The following is a 23,206-nucleotide window of genomic DNA, read 5'->3' on the forward strand; positions in this document are numbered from 1 at the left end:
TTCTTTTTCCCCCTGCTGAACCTGATATGGTCTCTAGCCCAGGACACTGTGTGGTGGCTGGATTTTTCATGTTTACAGTTCATTTTTTGAAACACTGTGGTAGATTAGGTATTTGTAGCTTTTAGTAGAGTTAAATTAGGTTCATACTATAATCTGTTCCTCTTTACATATGATTTTCTCTTCAAATACACTGGTGTTTTATGGCAAGAGGTGTTGTAGTCTTTTAGAGCTCAGTACAAAACTGATCAAAAGTTCCAGGCTCGACGATTTTACTCATCTGATCTCTCTTTTCTAATGACTTAAATCTCTTACCCGCTAGCTTACATGGGGCTTTGGTTGATTGTTTTTTTTAAAAAAAAACAACATTTTTTTAAGGCCAAGTTGACTCTTCTTTTGGTAGAGGGATTTACCACCTGTGGTGCAATAGGTTTGTCTCCCTAACTAAGAGATTTTAAAGCCATAAGGGGCTATTAAATTATTTAGTCGGCGTGACACAAGCTATAAAACTTGATTTAAAGTAGGTATTTTCTGCAGCGAATCCCCCAAGTGGAAGTGGAAGCTGTTTCAGCCCCCTTGGCTGAAAAAGCATGTCCTCCTCCGGAGCAGCTTGGTCTCTCCTTGCGTTGACCGAAGGAAGGGAAACGGCCGAGGTTGCTCGTATACGCCTTTGGTAAATACACACGGTTTGTTTTTAATAAGGATGACTTTAAGTCGCGTGAATCCTTGTACTTGCGGATGACTCTTTCTCATCCTCCTCACACATTTCGCAGCCGTGGGAGGAAGTATTTGAACACAAACATGATTCGGGATTTATGGAGACCGCTCGTGTGAGTAGTTATTCATTTGCATTACTATTTGCTGGTGTAAGCTCATGCGTTCTGTTTTGCCTTTTATTTTCGCTCTGTGGATCCACTACCACCCTTCACTGCTGTGAACTTGGAGGGAAAAGTACAAGCATATGGTGGGATTTGGGTTCAAGCTCCAGCTCCAGCCAGGCTCCTATGCCCCTGCCTTTCAACATCTGGGCTAAGAGCTTTTCTCTGATTTATTGCAGGTGTTTCTGGAGTAAGAGGTGAGCTACTGCCTCTCCGCCGCATGTGCTGGCTGTAGATAGGCGTTTGTACAAGATTACCTGAGAAATGGGTTAGGGAAACTTTAAAGCCGCCGGCGCTAATCAGCATCCTGCACGCCGGGTCTATCAGGCACATCAGATTCATGGGAAGGACAGAAATACCGCGCACGGGAAATAAGGGTCAGCAGTGACGGGCGGGGAGGAGGAAGAGATACGTTTAAGAACCATCCAGCAAGAAAATGGAAAGAGTCAGAAATGCATTTGCTCTTGCTGCCTGTCAGAAATCAGAAGCTGATGCATGCTTATAAGCAGAGCCATTTTTTGCTGTAATATCTCAAATTGTAGATTGCTGTTTTTATTCTGCAGTGGCTGGGGAGAACGTAACACGGTGAGGTCCTGGGCTGTGAGTCTTTGGTGGTTGTCTTTGCAGTACTCTCTTAAATTATAGTAATAAATATAATAAATTAGAGTAATAAGATATACTACAACATTTTTTTTCTGGGTGTGACAACAACAATTTGCCTTTAATCAAGAAGTTATATCCTCCTGAAATTTCATTTATAGACTGTTTCCTAAAATTAGGAGAGTAGACTACTTCCTGTCGGTCTTAGTCTGCACTATTTCTCCTAAATTATTTAAAGGTATTAAAAATGCATAGCACATACACTGTATCAAGTTTAATGAAAGAAAAGATTGGTCCTGACTTTGCATGGAATTACACATTAGCCATTATTTATTGTTGCACTTTATTTCATTTGGGAAACAGGATTAGCTCAGATGAATACTTTCTGATAGACATTACTCAGTAATACCCCCTACATTATTTAAAATATTTTGTAGATCTATGCATTATGTTTCCAAAGAAAGCTCATTTTCCATTCAGATTGAAATGGCCAAAGTCATCTCTTTAAATTACAAGAATTAACCGTGATAAAATCTAGTTGGTTGTTTGTTTTGTTTTTTTTTAAATCATGTGTCTGTTTCTGTCTCCTGTCAGCCTGTAGGGAGTCAAATAAAAATTTAAGAAAAATCCCTTCTCCTTCTTCTCCTCTCTCTGTCAGTCTCCTCTGCAATATATTTATGTTTTAAGGATCTGGTTTTTTGCCTTGAAACTGTAGAAGAATGTCACCAGGAAGCTGCAACCTTGTTAAAATAGTAGGAAGTTAAATATGAGTCTCACGTCAATGGTTGGCTATTGTATTAGATTTCTCTGATACTTGGTACCTTTGACTGGAGAGTCTAAAAGGTTGGTAAATAGTAAAGCCGTTCCACTGGTAATTGGACATGTATTAGACTGGCTCGATACCTAAATACATTCTTGGAAGAGCATATTATATCAGTTACAGAAAGATGTAATACTTCTGTCCTGATGTCATCCGTGCAGATAGAGGCAAAGCTGGCAATGCTGGGGGCTGCGGCCTGAAGGCTCCAGTTGTCACGGCTGAGCTCTGGGCTGTGCGTCACGGTTACGGCGGGAGCATTGGCGTGGGCAGATGAACGCCGTTTGATGTGGCTCGTGTTTTCCTCTCCTGGGTACCAGCAAGGCTCATGGGCTGGTTGCGATCTTCTAAATCCAGCACTTTTTCAAGAGAGAAATAAGTCATTTAAACAACAAGGCTGTAGTTTTGTTGCTTAGGAGAAAGGCACCATATGAGGTTGGAGTTGTCCGGGTCTTTATTTCAGGCTTGCGAGATGCTATTTGTCAAGGGGTGTCTTATGTGACTTTTTTCTTAAAATCCGTCACCAGGAGTGCGACGGTCCCTTTCCCAGCCCAGTCGGTCCCCACGTCTCTCATTCAGCATCTTCTGGTGGTTGCTTGACTTAATTAGGGCCGATCTCCCCCGTTTGCTGGGGGATTCGTGTCTGCCTCCCTGCTGCGGTATCGCCCTCTCAGGCAGCTGAAGCCCTGGCGTTAGAAGCGGTCTGTCTTGGGGCAAGACATCGCCAGCCAACGCTGCTGGTCTCCCCCGAGAAAACCTCGGCCAAAACAAGGGAGTGACCTTGTCAGTTATGCCGGGTGCAGTAATTACGCGCGTTTGCATAAATGTCGCTAACATGTGCTATTGCTTCTGGATGAGCTGGTCCTCACTTAACAGTAGCACAGTACTAAGCCGTTAATTATAGGAGTTCAGAGGAGAGGTACCAGCTGCAGATGTGCCCCGTCAGGATTTATCAGGCTCCATTTGTAATCAATGGTTTATTTATTAAACCATCACAAATCGTGCATGCGCTCTAGCCATGGCCGGCCGCAGCTCTGCTCAGATATTTCATCTGAATCAATGGAAGCAATCATCTGCTTTACATCAGGTATTGAACCTGTGCAAGTCCTCAAGTGATAAATGACTTTATTGTCTGGGTGATTTGACTGGAGCTGATATCTGGAGCTGGGGGGTGGCAGTAAAAACACTGAATTCCTCCATAACTGGTGCTTTTGTGCTTTTTTCTTTTTTTTTTGGTGGTGGTCGGGTTTTTTTTTAATCTTGTTCTAGCTTCTGCCAAAGCAAATCAGAGTCTTTATCTCTGTGCGGCTGAATCTGATGCAATGAGGGGAGCGGCTCATGAGCTGGGGTGGAGAGGGACCATGCTGGAAAGCAGAAGGGAAAGGGGTTAGCTCACGCTTCGGATGCGGTAGAAGTCAAGGGGGTGACCAGAAGCAGTGGCCACTGCACTGGTCTCTGCTTCAGCCTGTCTGGAGCAGATGTCACACACAAATTGTTACAATGGGCTTTGGGGATGCCGTGGGCCCTTTGGCTTTTAGGTACTGCTGCAAAAAAAAGCAAATGAAATGCAGTCCCTAAACCCCTGAAAATACCTCCTCAGCCCTTCTCGCTATCATTGACAAGGCTGGGAAGTTGACACTAACGTCAACAGTTGATAGAATTTCAAAAGTGCAGTAGCAGTATCCTTTTTATTTTTCAATTAAGAAAAAAAACTGTACGGTGTTTCTTTGCACGTTTGTGGCAGTTGATTTGTTTGGGAGATGGCAGTGAGTGGCTTAGGTTCTGTGCACAGGGCTCTGCTTTTAACGGGTGACAGCATGTTCCCTAGATCCTCTGAAACATGGGGCTTTGAAGCTCAGAAGTTCTGTGTTCTTGTAGCCTTCATTTTTCTCTTACCTCTGGCCAGAGATCTGATGAAGAAGCCAGAGTTGCTCAGCTCTCATGACTCGCTCGGTGAGTCCCTTTAACGTAGAAAGAGACTACTCTCCTAAGGACATTTTGGTTGAAAAACTCGTTCCAAGGTCATCGTTCTTGCACTGTGTAGTCATTTCTGTTAGTGCAACAGCAGAGGCTCTTCCTTGACCAGTAATAGGATATGGTGAGTAACTTTGGTTAGGTGGCCCAAGATTGGAAAGAAGCCCCATTCGGGGTGCTTTTCACGAGGCCTGTGGAAGTCCGTAGAGGATGTCCTGTTGTCTGCGGTGAGCTCCGAGCCCATGGATGTTGTAGGAGAGAAATTTGATCTTAGTGTGAATCCCTTGCCTTTGCTTTGGGGATAATTTCAGGCCAGACCTGCGTTCTTGACAGCTAATTCACCCTTGCGCAGGCTGCTTTACAGGAGCTATACGATTTGCATGTTGCGTGGGGTCTGTTATTGACATGAGGGCTTTATTGGGTTTAAAGAGCTTGCTGCCAGAGCTAATGTTCAAAAGAATATATAGGTTTTATAAGCCTCCAAAACTAGCCTTTAAAGATCTGCGTTAATTATTTCACGCCCATTTATTTCAGGTATACTGTTCCTCCCTTATGACCAGTACGTACAGGAAGGTAGAGCATTGCTGGGGAGACATGTCCGCCTGTAAGACCTTGGTATCCAACGGTGTTATACAAAAGAAAAGTCTTGGGCCAGTGTATTATAAAAATACTGCGTTAAATAAGTATTTACAACCTGTATTTGCTAAATTATATCCATGATACGTCGTACTCAGTCTACCATCCTGAACGTAGAAAGGAGTGTGGGGAAGGTCATTTCATTTTCTCCTGGGAATAAAGTGATCTTGCGACTTTTCCAAATAGTGAAAGTCTCAGTAGGCTTCTGCACGGGCTGTTGTTTGGTGGTGTTAGACAGCAAAAAACCAAGGCGTTGAATACTCAGGTGCTTCCTCACCACGCACTCACTGTTAGAAGTTATATGCAAAACTTTAAACTAGCAATGTATCGCAAAAGAGCAAACCTGATACAGCTCCGCATCTGTTGGGAATGCCTTGTTGCATGGCCGTGCAACCCCGGTCCCCAACTTCCAGCACCTGTGCGTGCTGCTGCTTCTCGCAGCCTGCGCTGCCTGGGACCCAGGGTCGTGTGTACTCCTGGTTTCTGCTACTGCCTGCCGATTGATGCTGAGCAAGTCACTTAACATCAGCATGGCTGTCTTCCCCTTCTCAGGGCTTATTTAGTGATGCATAGCTGTAAACTCACAATGTGGAGTGGAAACTTTCCTGAGTAGGAGCAGGGGAGAGAATTAATTTCCCACCGGAGCTCACGGTTGATGCTGCGTGATGGGGTAGCACCCAGGGAGTGGGAGATAGATACATAGCCATCTGGCAGCCACAGCCCGCTCCCTCCATCTCTCTAACAGCTTCTTCGGAAGCGCTGCCTGGATCATATGAACTCGACCTGCAGGGTGGGAGGACGAGGGCAGTTACACACCTAAACCACACAGAGATAATACTCACCTGTCATCTTGGGCAGCTGTACAAAGAGCTGCTCCAAAGGGCAGCTCTGAGTAGGTACGAAGCAGCATTTTCAAGGATTTGCACAGATAAGGAAAAACAAAGCCTGAGTGTTTAATTCAAGACATCCAAGCAATGTCAGCAAAGAAACAGAAAAGCACAAATATACCTAGTCCTAGAGCTCTGCTCCTGCCATTAGCGGGTGGTCTGTTCTGGGGAGGAGGAGCACCAGTGCAACATGTGGGTGAAGAGGTTGGTTCCCGATGGTGCCCAGGCTTTTGGGGTGTATCCCTGAGAGTGGTAGCCTGAGCACACTTTTGCTCCTGCCTGGGCTGTCCCCTGGGAGCGGGTGAGGACCATGTTCAGCAGCTCGATTGATGCCAGTGGTGCCCCAGCAGTTGATGTCCACCAAGGAAGCTTTTCTGCAGCAGCTTCTGTCATCATGATGCTTTACTGCCGTTATACTTTCAAAAATGTTTCATAGCTGAAATTCAGCTTGGAGTAAGTCAAGCTATTTGATTTACAAAAGGGAGAGCTGCTATTTTTCACTCTAAACATACATCCTAGTCATTTTTTGTGCTGTATTATAGTGAGAATTTATGTACAAGACTGAGTTCCTAACTGGTGACCAATACAGTGATACCTTTCACCTGCATGTTTACTCTTAATGGTTTCCCCTCCAGTACTGCTAGTAATAAAACCTTAGTGAATATAAGAAATGTTTAAAGCTACAGATGTTGTATCTTCTTTCTATCAACCCATTTTCTGTATAAAAGAGGTCAAATCACATTAGGTTTTTACCATTGAGATCCCATGGCTTCAAACAGAGCCATGTGAATCTGCTCAATGGAAAATTAAACTAATGTGTGCTTATATTAACACACTGAACACACTGAAACTGGCACTGGTTTGTTTTTTCGGTTGGGCTTGGTTTTTTTTCTTTGCATTAGAGAAGTTAATTATCTGACCATAAAAATGTATGGTAAAAGATCATGAATGGAAATGATTACTCTTTTAAACATTTTGTTGGACAGCGAGTTACACAAAAAAGCAGAGATTGTTGCTTTCAGAGTTACTATCTTGCTCCTCACTTGGGTATTAAATGCATTCAAATTTATACTAGCCAGTTCTTTTGGTGTGCAATTTGTGTGCATGTGATAGGGTTTCAAAAGTGTTGGGGTTTTTTAACCCTCTGGGGGCTTTTTATGTGCAAGCCAAGTGCTTCTGCACGCATGATAGAGCAATTTCTTCGCTCTGGAAACTGCTGCTAGATAGAAATACGATAGCAGAGCAAACATTGACTTCCTCAGAATTGTTGCTTGTTCAAATAAGGATACCATAACAAAAATCTTACACGTGGTCAAAAGTGCTTGCCTCTGTACTGATATGAGAGATCTCTCTCAATTTTTGGTAGGTTTCCAAACAGAGGGCATAGTTAATTGAAAGTTGATGCACAATATAAAGAATGAGCTTATATGCACTCCTGATCTGGAAAAATCACTTAATTTTAACCTTAAATCTATTACCAAGTATTCTTCTAATGATTTAAGACTTGTTCCCTAGCTAGCGTAGATTGGCAGAGTTTTATCTTGGTGGAAGGACTCATACTGATTTACCCTCTTGGAAAATCTGAAGCTTGATGGAGATGTTTTCTTTTGTTTTTTAAATTTTAGCACTTCATCTCATTGGGATTATTTTAATGCAGTGCCAATGGAGCCTGGCATATAAAGGCATATATGTATATATTTTAATTATTTTTTATTTTATCTTATTAATTCCCTTATAAGAGGAAGAGGTATTAGTATACTCATTTTGTATACTAAAAATCTATCATGAAAATTTGAACCCAAGCATGTACACCACATATGCAGAGCCCATTTCAAGAGCAGATTCACAGCATATACTGATTTTAAGGGGAATAATATAGTCTGTGAATGATACATAGCAGCAGTGAGGGTTTGGAAATGGAGAAAACTTCAGTGAGAGGTGGAGGCTGTGTCCACACCGCAAATGGACTCATTGGGGCAGATTTTCTAATAGTGCAAACCAGCATGAGGTCTTTTCCCTTTCGAAAAGGGATACTGATATAAAACAATGGAGTATCTAGTTCAATCCATATAGTGCACAGATCTATTACCATTGCATATAAGTAACAATTTCATACTTGCATTTTAAACTATTATTCCCTTCTTAAACCATATGCTAATTTTCTTAAAGAGAAGTCTAATTGCTCTCTTTATATGCAGCTCCAAGTCAAAAGCTTAATTTATCCCTCCAGTTGGATAATTAAATCATACAATGTTCATCTCTTGTGACTCTTCCTGTCCCAGAAATCTTGAATTCTTCTTCTCTAGCTGTCTTCTGCAGAGCACAGCTCCTGACAAAGCCTTCACCTTTAATTACTTGTGCCAGTAAGACAGCAGTTTGTCTCCGTTCAGAACAAGGCTTCATTTTCCTTTCCTTGAGTTTCACTGGGTATTTTTTTCCTAGAAAATGAAACCCCATCTCTCCCACATGTACCTTTTTCAGGCATTACAAAACAGGATGTTTTATGGGTTTTTTTTTCCTGTTCTTCCCTGTGACCTGATTTTGCAAACCTGCAAGTACTCCCGTTTAAATCAGTAGCCTGGCTTGCATGGGTATGGTTTTGGGAATGCATTAACGTTAAAAAAAAAAAAAAAAAAAGCCATTGAGTTGCTGTGTAGTGCAATATGAGTCTTACAGTTTTGGGCTGTTAGAGCTGGAGCTGCAAGGGTGAGCTGCTGCACGGAAACAGATGATGATACACTGCTGCAGGGAAGTCCTGGGAGTCACTGATGCATAGCACCCCACAGCAGCAGGCTACAGAACTATAGACTTGTATTGGAAATAAATTGAAGGTCTAGAAGAGTTCACGCTTGGTGAGGCATTTCTATTAGAATTCCTTCCTTTGTAAGGTTCAGCTCCTTGCTTCATTTCTTTTCTTCAAAATACGAAGTTTTTGAAAGCTCAGCTGTGGATCGAGTAGAGCCGGGTTGGTGAGCAGGAGGACGTGCACACGCCAAGAGTGAAGGCCTGCCTGCATTCAGCCTTGCTCAGAGATTTTGCAAGATTGCATCCGATAAGAGGGATCTCTGCAGAGCCTTCCTGTGGTGTGCTTGTGGGGTTATAAGAGGTGGGTACGACAGTTTGTCAAGCGGCAATTCTGGTGTTGAAACGTTGGATGTGATATTATTTTCTTGGGTCTAACAGTCCCTATTACCTGCAGTTGGGTTAACTTTGGCCCATCACGCTCTTGGTGGAACTGCTGCGTTGGTGCACGGTAAGGCAAGGGTTTGGTGAAGCAAGAGAAGCTGACCCGAAAAATGCTAGCTAGGACTAGCTTTGTGCTTTGCTTTGTCTTAGGGTACTGGCTTGCTTCTGAGGTTTCACAGCGTAGGCATGTCTACTAGCAATGCTGAGTTTTCTTTACTGGAACTGCAGATCAGCATCTCATACTTTTCCCATTGATTTTTAAATGCTTCGTGTTTTCCAGTACATTTCATTCATGTCGCTATTCAACATCGGTATTTAAACATCGTTCAAATGACTACGCTGGTTAGCAGGTGCTGAGACACTGCTTGCTCTCCTTCACCATCTTCCCCCACATCAACCCTGTAGGATCTTCTGTCTCTGCTACCCCCCCTCCCAGCTGACTCAGGGGGACCCCACAGGAATTCCTGGTGGACAACAGCCAGGACATTTCCTAGTATTTTTAAATTAAAGTGGTGTTACTTGCCATGTGTCTGGTTTGGGTTAGGCAGCAGTCTATTCGTGGTGCAGTACCTTCTTGAAAAAAAGCCATCAGTGCTCCTGATGGTGTTTGCAGTGTTGACTTAACACTATAGAGCCCTGACTGCTTTTGGGCTTAAATGGGACATAGAAAGTGATCAAAATTTCACTCTCCTGCAACTGGCTGGAGTGCAGAGGTGGGAGGCAATCACAACTATGGATGTAGTTTTTTCCCTTGCCTTTGATCTCGAAATAGCGTCATTTGTCAGATTTCAGGTAACAGTCTTTGCTTTTGCAGAAGTTGTGTTCTTAAGTGAGGCACGTTTGATTGCAAAGATTCTTTTTTTTGTTGTCTGGTAAGGTGGCCTGGCACCTATGTAGGCATTCTTTAAGCATCACTAATGGTTCTGTAAGTGTTGTTTTATTTAAAACTTGTAGAAGAGTGATGCTTAAAGAATAGACTGTAGTTGAAAGAAGGGGCTGACTTGCCTGAACTAGTTTCCATGAATAGCGCACTACATGCTGTGGGTTCAGCTTTAGCATCTGCAAGTAGTGGGGTGGTGGTTTTTTTGTGTGTGTGTGTGCATGTTAGCCTTGAGACAGCAAGGAGCCACGCAGGAGGAAGCGCTGTGATATCGGGGCAGCGATTTTTGTCAGAGGTCTTGCGTGCATCTTGAAAGGTCTGCTCCTGAGATTACCCAGACTGCTGAAGTTGCGCAGAGATGCGGACAAGGAATCCCTTTGAACACCGACCTTTCGCTTTTCCCTTTTCAGCCATAAAATATTCAAGGCAGCAGAAAGTGACCCATTTTGTGCACTGCCTGTCAAAGCGAGCGGGAGAAGGAGAGTACACTAGGGCCCAGGTGGAACCCAGTGAATGCAAATGATTTTATGGATAGCTGCTTTAAGCATTTCCAATTACTTCTATCATCATCCAGTAGCATCTATTTATGGGTATGAGCTTCAACACATTGCCTAGAAGAAACGGATGGCGCAGGCAGCTGCGGGGCTGGTACGCACTCCAGCATCCTCTTGTCTCTCTGCTAACAGGGTATTTCCTAGTGACTTTCACAGGAAGAGAAGCCCTGCCAGGCAACCCCTTCGCTTCAGCTTGGCTTTTCCTCGCTGCACCACAGCTAAGCAAGCAAAGTTGTGTACTTGGTGCATCCTGGCTCAGAAATGCCTTGTCAGCCTTAACAGGATTTTTTTTTCTTTCTGGTAGGATGGAAAGGAAGGCAGTTCACCTGACCGAGCGCACGTGAGCAGGGAAGGTCCTTGATGTGGCAGTGGTTACACGAGTGTCTGCTCTTCCCATCCAGCCAGAAGCATCCCTGGGCTCTGCCTAGCTGAGGAGTGTCTCAGCACCTTTGTGAACCACAGCCACACCACCCCACCCCGTGCGGAAAAGTGGCAACCAGCTGGCTCAGGAGAGAGAGAGGAGGCTAAACTTATCTACAACACAGTCTTTTATTTCAAAAAAGGTGCCAGGGTATGTCTGGTGGTACACGTTCTCCAGGGGACTGTTTTAGAGTAACCTTATGTAAAAATGAATATTTAATTCCTCCTAGTTGTCAGAGGTTTCATCTGTGGTTAAAACAAACACCACCAAAAAAACCCCGAACAAAACCCCACCCAGAAAACAAACTAAAAGGGGGTGTTGGAACTAAACATCATCTTCAAACAGGAGGAGTTGCAAAAGGAGGAGGTGAGGTGGGAGCTGACAGAGTCTGAAGTTATCGAGAAACACCCAGCCAAAGGAATCAATCATCAAACCGCCCATCAGTGCCACATTTTACACTGTTGAAGGGGGGCTTGGCAGGTAGTTTGTGAAGTTGAACGGCTTGGGACACAGTGGAGCTTTTATAGGGCTTCAACTTCCGTAAGCAGCACAATTCACAGTCCTGAGGACGCTTGAAATTTTTTTTTTTTCCTCTGCAGTAACAAAAGCATGGCCATACGAAGAATGTATGTAATTACAAGTGATAGCAATAGACCAGCTAAAGATAGGACATTTGGATGCCACTTAAAGATGTTACAGGTATTCTGCCTTTATGCCAGAATTCTTGTTCGTTTCAGGAGTGAGAGCTACTTCAGGGCATCTCTTTATCTTCCGTGCCACTTTTTTTTTTTTTCTTTTTTTATTAAACTGTGTCCTATTTCTGTTTAATGCACCGAAGAGCAAGCATTACACCGATGACCTAGCTCTGATTCATTAGCGCATCTTTAGGAAATGAAAAGTGATCAAATTCCCTTGTCAAGGCAGACGCCGATTTAGAGATCCCTCTTTTCTTAAAAATACAACCTAGAGATAAAACTTTAAAAACCTCACAACCGAGATAGTAATTACGTGCATTTAAAATGTAAGCCGGGACAGTTGGTTATACAAAACCATTCGCAAGCAAATAGCCTCCGAAAGACCACTGTACTGTCTTCTCTTCACAGGCACCTAGGTCCTATCTAGTAACCGATTTATGAAATACAGTATGTCTGTTAACCAACAGAACTGAACTCTTCAGTTGCTTAGTAACTAATCCAATCCAAGGAGGAAATAAAAATAGCATACATAATTTTAGAACCTTTAGGACCCTTGCCAAGCAAAATATTCTCACTAGCAGCAGTCAGGTTTGTGATTTGAATAGGTTAGCTTAATAGAATAGATTCTATTTGTTTTATGTAGATAAATGGTACTTGCTTTTCAAATCTGATTAATTCGTATCCGGGCCATTAGGTCTTGTAGTTTCTGTACTCTTCCACAAGTTTATTTAACTAAAAATATAACATAACTAAATCTAATATAAATAAAAATGGAAAAATGTTTTAGTTGCCGGCTTCTTTTCAGCCTTAATCTGGTTAAAAAGCTGAAGACTGCAGTATAACTCGATAAATCACATTATATTGCCAGGAGGAATGTCATAAGCATCCTGCTTAATTCAAGTGTGGCTTTTTTTTTCTATACTCATCTGTAAAGCTTGTGAGAGGAAAAAAGGATATTATTTTTAAAAAGATATTATTGCCACCATGGTGGAAATTGCCATATGGTAACATAGCACCGCTTATTCTAGCAAGGTAGGAACCTGATACATTTAGTTTCTCTAAAAAGAATTCTTCAGCTGACAAAATATGTGTCTTGTTTTAAAATTGGTCTTCAAAGATTTAGTATTTGTCTGCATTTTTAGAGGCTTGCTCTGTTTTATGCACACTGCCCGTGCGTTTGACACGTTTCATACACAAGACTTTCGCAAATTACAGCAAGGATCTGCATTTTTTTCCCTGCAATTTTATCAGCGTGGCCACTGGATGGAGGATTTGCAGGACTAAATCCTAACGTGTGTGTGAATAGCGTCGCCGAAGTCAGCTCTCTTGCCCTTATTCCTGAATAAGGTAGGCGGTACGGGATCCAATATTCATGTAATGCATGTATTCTGAAGCAGTCACGGTGCATTGGGTTATCAAACAGATAGAGCACTCCTTTCGCAAAACAATTTGAATTACCAACTTCCGAGTACATGAATTCTGATTTAATTCCCCGCTCCTCTGAACCACGCATTCGGGAAGGTCTCAGGTATTCCTTAATCTCTTTCAGTTCAATAAGTGTTTTTAATGTAGGGCGAAAAGCACTCGGATGCAGTTTTACGTGGCTGGTACATTTTGCTTGAGGAAGAATTCATTTTTTTTAGATGTAGTGATTCAGCACGTTTTTCATTCCACTTTCGGATTATCATCCTGTAGGGTAAAAAGCTAAATATAGCAAATACGTGCCTTGCATAGTAGTTTTAATACTTTTTGCTTAATGCTTTTTTTTGCTGATGGAGTTTCAGGCGCTGCTGTTCTTATTTTCGCCGTTTTAATTTATTAATACGGCGAACAGGCTCGTCTGAAGCAAATTAAGATTTTTCATCATTGTGTGCTGAAAGAATAGCACGCCAAATCGAAGAGGAAGTTTCCACTGGAACATCGTTTGTAATTAGTTTACGTGCCTGAAACCAAGAGAGATGTAGTAGTTATGTCCGTGACTGAGAAACAGAGGCACAGGAGTTACCCTGCAAGTCCATCGCGTGGTCCACGAGATGCCCGGGAATGAAGTTTCTGGGGGCAGCGGCAGGAGACGCGGCGTGGTGCTCCGTCTTGGCGTTTGGGGTGAATCCAGCGGGAAGGGAACTCTTGCATGGAGCCAGCACTCATTTTCTGCCTGGAGCTCCTGGTCTTTGCTGCCCTGGCAGCTTGCCTGACCTCAGAGGTCTGCCTTGAAACGTTTGTATTTTATTGAGATAAAAAAATGCAAGGGCCTGTGGTAAAATGTAACTTGATACGGTACTAATTTTTTTTTCCCCTAAAGAAGTTCAGAAAACATTGCATTAATACAAGGATTTGTGGCCAAAATGTATTATGCAGTTAATTCAAGTAAATTGCAGTTACTCTGTAGCAAATAATTACCACCTGTTTCACATCTGCCTCAAATCCACTCAAAATACAGCAATCTAGTCATCATTCTTGTATTATTTATGTAGTTTTATTATTTGCAGTTAGACTTCTATTTACTACCCGATTCACAATTTTTTCATGCCTTCTGTACACAGAATGGTGAATTTAATAACCTCCTTTGGATTTGTTTATAAAACCTTTTCAAAATACGCTTGCAACGCGTGACAGGGCTCCCCGATACGCCGCAGGACACTCGGTGGCCTTTTTCATCATGAACTTGTGGTTCATGCGGTTGGGAGAGTGCCACTTGCTGCCCTCAGATCTCAACGCCACCGTTTCACCTTCAAAAATAGTTCCGCGTTAACCTGTCACACGTGTGGTCCTCTGAGCTTTTTTTTTCGAAGTCACATTTTTGCCCTGTTAAGACGGAGCTTCTGGGTTGCTTCTTCAAAGCATTGGGATGCTTTGATGTTGGGATGGACAGAAGGCAAATGAGGATTTTAGTAAGAACCATCACCTCCTGCGAGGGTGGCCAGGTATGACAGAAATGCAAAGGAAAGACAGGGACAAAAGCCAACTGTACGCTGCTTTAAAATACTCAAAACGGGTCTGCAAGCAGGGATTGGACTTCCCATGCTTTGTGCCGATCGTTCTCGCTCGCAGCAGACGTGCCATCGTGGTTTCTTTCGATATTACACTTCACAACAAAACGGCGAGTGCGGGAAGGAGTGCGAGGGGTTAATTCCTTGCAGCACATCTAGGCCATCCCCTGAAATCACAGAGGCGAAGCCAGCTGAGTGGTGAGTCAGGCCACCCTTCCTCTCCGGCACAGGAATAGCAAGAATTAGAAATTTTGCCCTCAGCTGTGCTGGTGTGCAGGGCTGTGGAGGAAAGGCACGGGGAAATACAACCGGTTACTCGCCTCTGAGTTTCAGATCTTTTCCATTACACCCAACTGGTATGTATGGTTTTGCAGCTCCGAATTGAGAGCAAAACGTGGTCCCCCATACTTTCAGTCTGAGTTTAGGGTGATTTGCCTCCCAGGATGCATTTCTGTGGCAACACCCCATCTCCCCTTCAATTTTCCACCTTAGGTAGGAATTGCTTTTCCATACGGGCATCTCCATTCATTTCTATAGTGCCTTCTTTACGTTAACCTCTCTCACAGCAGGAACGGCATTCCCTCCACTATAAGCATCTCTGCTCGGTTGTGATGTAGCGCTCGTGCACAGCGCGTGCAGACGCGGGAAACCTGGATGCGCGTTTCTGTTCTGACACGCTTCCTTGGGAGGGGAGGGCAGCGATGGGCTGGGATCTCCAAATATTTGTTGAAGGTGGAGGAAAAAAAAAAATTATAGCTAATAAAAGTTAAGCTCAGAGGATTCCGGGGGAACGAGTCGCAAACTCAGCAGCACTATTGCACGTCTTTGTGATACCTCTCAAAACTGCCTGTCAAAATTTCCCATTAAGGAGAATCGCAGATTAGTAATTATGCGCATCTATTAGCTAAGCATCCATTCTTTCTCTCAAACGCTTTGTGGCAATATCTCTCCAAAGAAGCGCATATCTCATCTCGGTGTCTGCTAGATGGCCGTAACACCTCCCCAAGGGAGATGCCTCTGATAACACTATATTAAAGGCAGGGCTTGGTTTTGTCTTTTAAACCGCTATCACACAAGCCAGCGCACAAGGAAAGACACCTATTATAATTTTGTAGACAAATGCTAACAAAAGCTGCCTGCACACGCGCGCACACCAAGAAAAATTCAACGTTCACATTGCAGGAGGCTGCGATGATGACAGGAGTACTTTTATTGTCAGCTCTGCTGGGGAAGGAAAAAAACCCCGCAAACCTTATTTGTGCAAATAACCCAAGCTTAGCTTCATTCCCGAGCGTCCTATTTGCACGTGTGAGCGTGTTTTGTCAGCTATGTCTTCAGGTACAGATTCTCATCTTCAAATGCTCGTGCTTGTTTGTGTTAAACAGATTAGTGTCATAATAACGCACACCCCCGTAGAGACATGGATACTGTATAGTAGGAATCCCAAATACATGGTGGTCTTGGGGTTTTGTTGTGGGTTCGTTGGTTGGTTTTTTTCCCCAGAAAATGCTTAATTAAGCTCTCTTATGCATAGTTTTCGTGATTGTATTTTGTTCATTAATGGAGAGCAAGTCTGAAAAAGAACTAAGAGCAAAACTGGAGGCAAAAGATAATAAAATCCATTGCTATTAATTAAGCTGAGATCCTGAAACATGCCTCCTTCCAACTTGTATCTTCCAGATCCTAGATTACTTCATTCTTTCAGTGACTACTGCTAGACAGACGCATCCTGTTGTGATAAAGGAGACCAGCTGGATTTAGGACTGTGGCTTCGCGTTTGTGGTACGACTGACCATATGTGATTCTCTGTCAAGTTTGCAGCTTTAATGGGAAATCTCTGAAGTATTTGCGCTTTGATTCATGGGGTTTTTTTTTCACTGGTTTGGTAACAAAAGAGGGGATGGCTTTGTGCAGCCGGCTTGCACTAACGTAGATCGCGCCACGGTCTCTGCAAAGGAAAGGGAAAACTCTTGCATACTTACCCTTAAGAGTTGCTTTGGGATGGGTTTTTTTTTTGTTTTGGTTTGTTTGGGGATGTTTAGGTTTTAGTTGGGTTTGGGTTTTTTTTTTTTTTTTAGGAAAAAATAGCTGGGACCAGAAACTACATTTCATTAGGGATATAATTTTGAATGCTTATGCTGATCGTGGTTTTTATCTGGCTTCAACAGAACTGAGTAATTTTGTTAATTTTTACTGTCTTCCTGCCTGCTTTGAGAACTGTGCATTTCCAGCCTCTGCAGGTCAGTGAACAGAAGGGTGGCTACTTGTGAAAGAATTATAACAAACAGTAGATAGAATTTGGTAGGTTGGGGTCTTTTTTTTTTTTCCTTAGAAGGAGCACTATCAGACCCCTGGTCAACTTTTCTGATATTCTGATCTCAGCATAATTTACTTGAAAGTGTGTACAGGATGTGCTTTCCATCCTTTTATCCATGTAAGGCTCAACCATGAATGTCTAACGCCCTTTGCTAAAAAGACTATCTAAGTTCGTAGACCTGAATTTCTCATTTATGTTTTTTTGATGCATATATGTTGTTTTCTTGCTCAAATGGTATTGAAGAGCTGGTATCTCTGGCTGTAGGGAGAAATGGTACATTGTGCAAACCTTGCCCACTAAACTCTGCTCGTGCGTCTCCGTCCTGACCTACAACACCCTTGCTGATCTCTGAGATCCTGTCCTGGATGCCGAATATCCTTCCCGTCCACTGAAGACTGTAGCAGTGTTCCCTTAGGAGAGGCACTGTGCCACAACACTGAAGAAAATCTGAAATTCCTACAGGTTTATTAGACCTTCTGTTAACCTGGCTGTCACGTTATGTTAGCTCTCCCTATCCCCAAACTATGACTTGGCCATTAAAGGTGTGGTGGACAAGAGCTGAAGGTAGGAATAGGAAAATTCCCTTCCTTTTGCACTCTACACAAGTTTTACTCAGAACGTGCAGGGAGTGTATTATCATTTTTAATGGGTTACTTTCATCTCTGTTCTGTCTGCTCCTCTGAGCTCTCTGGGTTTCAGCCAGAAAAGTCAAATGCCACAGGAAAATCTCATCTTCTGAGATTTGCAGCCTGAAGGCAATTGGCGAGGCATCAAAACTTCCAAGTCAGCCAAGTGTCTCAAGTCCCCTGTTAAACAGGCACAGAGAGAAAGCGAAGGCTAATACTCAGTACCCAGCCCTGGGCTTACCGTTTTCCCCTTAGTCGAATACTTACCACGTTTGATTTTTATATTGCTGGTGGCTTCTGGCCGGACTGCATCTTCTCCGCATCTTCTCAAACACTGAACGTTTGAACAGTACCTTAATTTTAGCAACTGGTGTTTGCAAACAGCATCTTTTAAGAGAGGGGGTTTTGTTGTTTTGGTTTTTTTTTTTTCACCCAGGACTGTCAAAACCCAGGGATTGAGCAAAGTAGGCAAAGCAAGGAGCAGCTCCCTCCTCCATCAGTGAGGATGATGCTCAGTAGCGCTGGGTTACAGAAGATGGGGGGGGGTGGGATGCTTCTTACTGAATTGCTGCACCTTTATGCTTTTCATCCAGGGTTTTCATGATGAAGGAGGGGCAGAGAGGAGGCATCCAAGGAGTGATGCGGGCATCTGAGTCTCTGCTCACCTCGCGGCTGTGGAAATCTCCATGCGGGTGGTGAGGGAGCATGCTCTGCGCTGTGGTCAGGAGGCAGGAAGAGGCAAGTGGCTGGGTGCCCGAATGCTCTTCCTGAAATATCCATCATTTCAGGTTAGGCACCAGCGCCATCGGTCCAGATCGGAAAAGATTTGTCACTTGGTTTTTGCTGCTAATTCCTCTAAACAATAAATCCAGTAATAGGCTGTAGATTTCCCAGGTGAAAGCCAGCTTGTTATCACGTAGATGTGAGTATTTTCCAATAAAGGGTTTCTAAAATGGAGGCATTGGCATCCAATTCTTTATGAAAATCATATATATATCTAAGTGAAGGCTGCATTATTTAAGTACACTGAAAGAAAATAGTACACAAGTATTTTGTGCATATTTTAGATCCTTTTTCCTTTGAGGCAAAACTATTTTTTCCAGAGCTAAAAGATATTTAAATTAAAAAGGAACAGTACAAGATAGATCAGCCTCTGTCCCCAACGAGGCCATACCACAGCAGAGCGTTTAGTGAGGACCATGTTGTTACCTGCCCCAATGGTGGGATGCTGATGGGCAGAAGGATACTTCCAGGTCTTCACAGGCCCTGTGGATGTGGCTGTAATGTTGGCGATCAGGCAGATAATGCCTGCATTTTATTTTAAAGTGCTGTTTTACTTGCGCCATTCTCTATTGTTGTAAATCAGTTTCCTAAAATGTATGGGTTGCTGGGGTTTTTTCCTCCTCTCAGATGTACAGTTCAATACTTCTGAATATTTGATCATATAAGCATTAGACCCTGATCTCCACGCCTGTAAAGCAGGTTGTGTGAAGTACCACAGAGTGAGCCCTGTCATGAATAGTAGCAGCCCTCTCCTGCTGCTACTCGGATAATGGGGGAAAGGCTCTGACTTGTCTCAATATTGCGTTCAGCAAGCGGATCTTCCTATTACTCCTTTAAATCAAAATGGGCTGTGACGCCCTAGACTAGTACGGTGCCTATCAGAACTGTACGTTTCATCTAAACGTGTCTCAGAGACTATTTATTTTCTCATTATAAAGAATATGCTGGCCTGATGTAAATGTCAGTGAGCTTAATGCGTTGTCTGCAATGAAACAAATCTAAACCAGTCACAAGAGTCAGGCCTGGGTCCTAGGAACTGCTGAAGAGGGCTTGCTTTCCCTTTGATTTTGAAGCACTCTGGGTTTGAGTCGTCCTGCCCGCCAGTTTGCGTCTCGGTCGACCTCAGAAACTTTGCACACACCTCTTTATCTCAGATGCTTTGTGGCAAGAAGCTATTCGTCGTTAACGTAGATGATCTAGCAGGTTGTGGTGTGTGAGGGGGTTGGTTTGTTTTTTAACAAATATTTCCTCGGTTTGGGTTTTAAACATTCCCATACACAGTAAGGAAAATGTGAACGAGACGTCCTTCGTGAACAGATGTGTTGGTGGGAAGGAGTCTCCCATGCGCAAGCAGGACAGTGTACAAACCATGTGATGTTCAGTTTTGTTGTCTCCAGTCGGTAGCAAGAGACAGTAAAGCATCTGGAAGATGATTTTGAAGTACATGTGTATTGTTTTGGTGAAAATGGCAGAAAAAAAGCCAGAAAATCCTTTTGGATTTCACCGTGATGAAGCAAAGTCCCTCTATCAGGACATCTAAAAGTAATCCTGAAGTCTTCAGTGTTAATGATCAACATTGATTACAAGGTGATTTTTTCCAACAGAGAATCGGCTCACTAAAAAAAGCATCTTGCTGTGCATATATAGCATGTACCAGCCTCTATTAAGGGATCAGCTGATTATTATTCTGCTACCGGTTTTATTTTCTTCTTCTACTCCCTGTCTTGCAGGAAGGCTGCATACAAATATAGCAATCGATTGAGAGGAGATGTTCTTCCTTTACGAGATTAATTACAAACATAGGGATGCTGTGTCTAGCCCGCGTGTATGATTGATCTTGTAGGAGGAAATGCAATAGGAAACTAATGCTTCCTTTTTATCCAGTAAGCAAAGTTCAGAGATGTTTACATTCTGCTAGGTAAGCATAGCTGTCTAAAGACGTGAAGACGGATGGACTGTCCTGTCAGCACAAATTCATGCTGAGGTAACAGGCTACACGCTGTCTCTCTGCGGACCTCTCTCCGGCCAGAAGGCTGTAGGGCCAGAATCGCTAGTTTAGCAAACAGCTTAATTGTTTCACATTTTAATTAGCGGGGAGATGCAGGCAGAGTCGATGTGCTACAAGGGGGAGCAAGGGGAAGGTAGTGGTGGACCGCGCCTGTGGGCCCGTGGGGCGAGGAGGAGGAAGGCTCCTGGTGATGCTGAGCACGGCGCGGCCGTCACGGGGCAGTTCTTTGGAAATTGCAGGGGTTTGTCAGTTGCTTTTTTTTTTTCTTTAAATCCTGGCTGGTGTAAGGAGCGATCTGCGTATTCGCTCTCAGTGGCTCACAGCGCGTAGCCGTGGAAGCATCGGCAAGAAGTGCGGCGCTTAGCTGCCCTTGTTTCTATTTGTATATAAATATAATCTTATGAGCCCTGGGTTTAGCTCAGGGTCCTTCTGAAAAGGTTCATTTCATTCTCGGGCACAGGCTGGCACTTGTGTTTAGGCTGAGAAACAGTGTCAAAGGTGACGGATCGAGCTTAGTGACTCAGCCTTTCTCCCTCGCAGTATTTTAAATAACGGATGTGCTACTGCTGATATTTAACTCCTGCCAGAGCTGCTGAAATATACGGTGGGTTTTAAAATACCAACGCAACATCGAATGTCTCCTCAGGCAGAGGAGGAGATCTCCACCTGGGACTGGTTTTCTCAAAAAGAAAAGAAATCAGAGGGAGGAGGAGAGGGGAGCCCAAGCCATAACATCCAGTAACAGTGTAAAAATGCCCTTCACCTGAGGCAGCAAAGCAGTCAGCTCTAGCAGCGTGTCGACGGAGAATCCTGAAATCGATGCTGCAGCCTGCGTTGTATTTATACGAGCATATGCACTGCGCTGATGACGGGGTAGAGAAAGGGCTGTTCCCTGCGTTAAAATAATTAGTGTAATAAATACAGCCTGGCGAGCGCCAGAGGAAGTAGGGATCCCTTTGTTCACATCTCGCCACTTAGAGCTGGGTAAGCAAGTCTTGTGGAGTTAAGCTCAGAATTATACTCACCCTTTTATTCTCTGCCTAGAGGTCTCGAGCAGGATGCTCTGCTGAGGCCAGAATTAACAAGCGATGCTCGATCTCTGCTGCCTCAGGAGCAACGTTGAGGATTTGGGGGGGTCTTTGCTTTTTCTTCTTTCTGTCCATGCAAATCCCGCCTGATAAACATGGATCCCTTTGCTGTTCAGCAGTCAGTTTGCTAGGCTTGACAAAGGTTATTGCAATAATTGATGTTCCTCTTCTAATAATTAATGTTAATGAGTCCACTAAACAGTAAACAAGACAACAAAGAACTGTTAATGAGACAGTCTTTACTCATTTGTTTAATCTTTTAGTAAGATAATGGGCGATAAATAATAATCAGCCATCTTCAAGTCCTTAATGCGTGGAGAGTGTTTTAAAAAGAGATTTGAGCTGATTTTTTACACTTGCATTTAGTAAATTCAGCTGACTGGGTAGGTGGGGCGCCTGAAAGAATTGGGAGACCTATATAATTAAGTGCCTTGACATTCTGCTTCTGAAGGACATTGGCGGATATCCAAATGCTATGTTCTGCTCTCAAACCATTTAATTGAAACCATACAAAAAAAAGGGGGGGGGGGGGGAGGGAGCAAAAGAGAGGGAGATCTTGGCAAAAACCTTATGTGCAGTTTTTCACTATTGGATTGACCAGACAGGGCAACAAAGCTGATAAAACAGGATTAGCAAAATTGCATTGTTGGATATTATATGCTGTGTGACATGTACTACAGCAAAGGAATTTGGCAGGATTAACCTGCAGAGGATAAAGATGTACCAGACAAGAGGGCTGAATTAATAGACTGCTGTGACCAAAGCAAGGAAATCTATTTGCATGGGATATTAAGGGGGGTAATAACCTTGCGGGGTAGGGTTGCGGTTGATGTCCCAAGTCCTGCGTCAACCCCACGCCTGGGTCCCACTCACCGCCTGGAAACTCAGCTCACTGGCATGATTTCTCATTACACTCTTCTGTTTCTAAATATATTTAAAAAAAAAAAAAAAGCGCTAATTCCTATGCAGGATTATCTGCATTATTGGGGTTTTTTTTGTGTTGGTGTGGGGTTTTTTCCTCAAACTGAATTTATTTTCCTATTTATAGATGAGATTCTTCTCCTAATGCACTAGTGTCATCCTAAAGTAAATATTTGGTTTCGGTGGTTTTCCTCAAGGCTTCTAGGCCCAGCCAGCTGGATGGCATGGGGAATGCAGTTCCCTAGCTGCTGGTTACTCAGCTGTTTAGATTGTACACTTACAGATGCGGAACCTAGCTGAAATCGTAAGAAAGGTTTCAGACCACGCAGCATTAAAGGACATGAAAGCTACTGCCAGTAGATGACTGAATAAAATCATACTAAGTAAAAATGGGAGGAGATTAAAATTTCAGCTCACATGTACTCTAAGACTACGTCGGAGTATTTGACCAAGGGGGTAAAGAAGCAGAAAACCAACTTCCATCTCTGATACATTAAGGGGAGAGAAAATAGATTAAGTGTTCATTTCTCACTTGTACGACATATAATACTGTTTTTTTTTACTTGAAAAGCCTTTAAAATTGGCTTCTTCCAGGGAGCAAGCAATGCATATACAGTAGCCTGCTTTTTTTAAGTAGTCTGATATACTTTAGCGCAGATTGCATGAAAGGTTTCAGAAGGATTTAAACAACCTTGAAAAAGGCTCATATCATTTGTTTTCCTTTTCCCACCCACAGTACTAGTGGCAGACTTTAGTGTTCCCAGGGAACAGAGAACGTACAAAAAGTATTTGGCGTTACTCCGCGTGTGACACAACGTGCTTTGTCAAGTGTGCTCAGTGCCACCACACGCGATGAAAGATCTGCTCAGGGGAGACGATTCACCTTCACCCGCCATTATTGTGTCAGCATTGATCAGCAACAGCCACAACACAAGTTCAGCTTTCAGG

The 23,206-nt window shown here is 43.3% G+C and overlaps 1 long non-coding RNA gene across 1 annotated transcript in view; it reads left to right on the forward strand.

The window, feature by feature from the left end:
• The window catches only part of LOC142600779 (uncharacterized), a 67,987-nt gene that overhangs the window by 40,612 nt on the left and 4,169 nt on the right, over positions 1 to 23,206 (forward strand). The window contains exon 3 of the long non-coding RNA XR_012834338.1: positions 16,196 to 16,297. This is a non-coding gene — a long non-coding RNA (uncharacterized LOC142600779). The remainder of the gene's footprint in view (positions 1 to 16,195; positions 16,298 to 23,206) is intronic.

This window comes from Balearica regulorum, chromosome 2, assembly GCF_011004875.1.
Source record: "Balearica regulorum gibbericeps isolate bBalReg1 chromosome 2, bBalReg1.pri, whole genome shotgun sequence".
Taxonomy (NCBI): Eukaryota; Metazoa; Chordata; class Aves; order Gruiformes; family Gruidae; genus Balearica; species Balearica regulorum.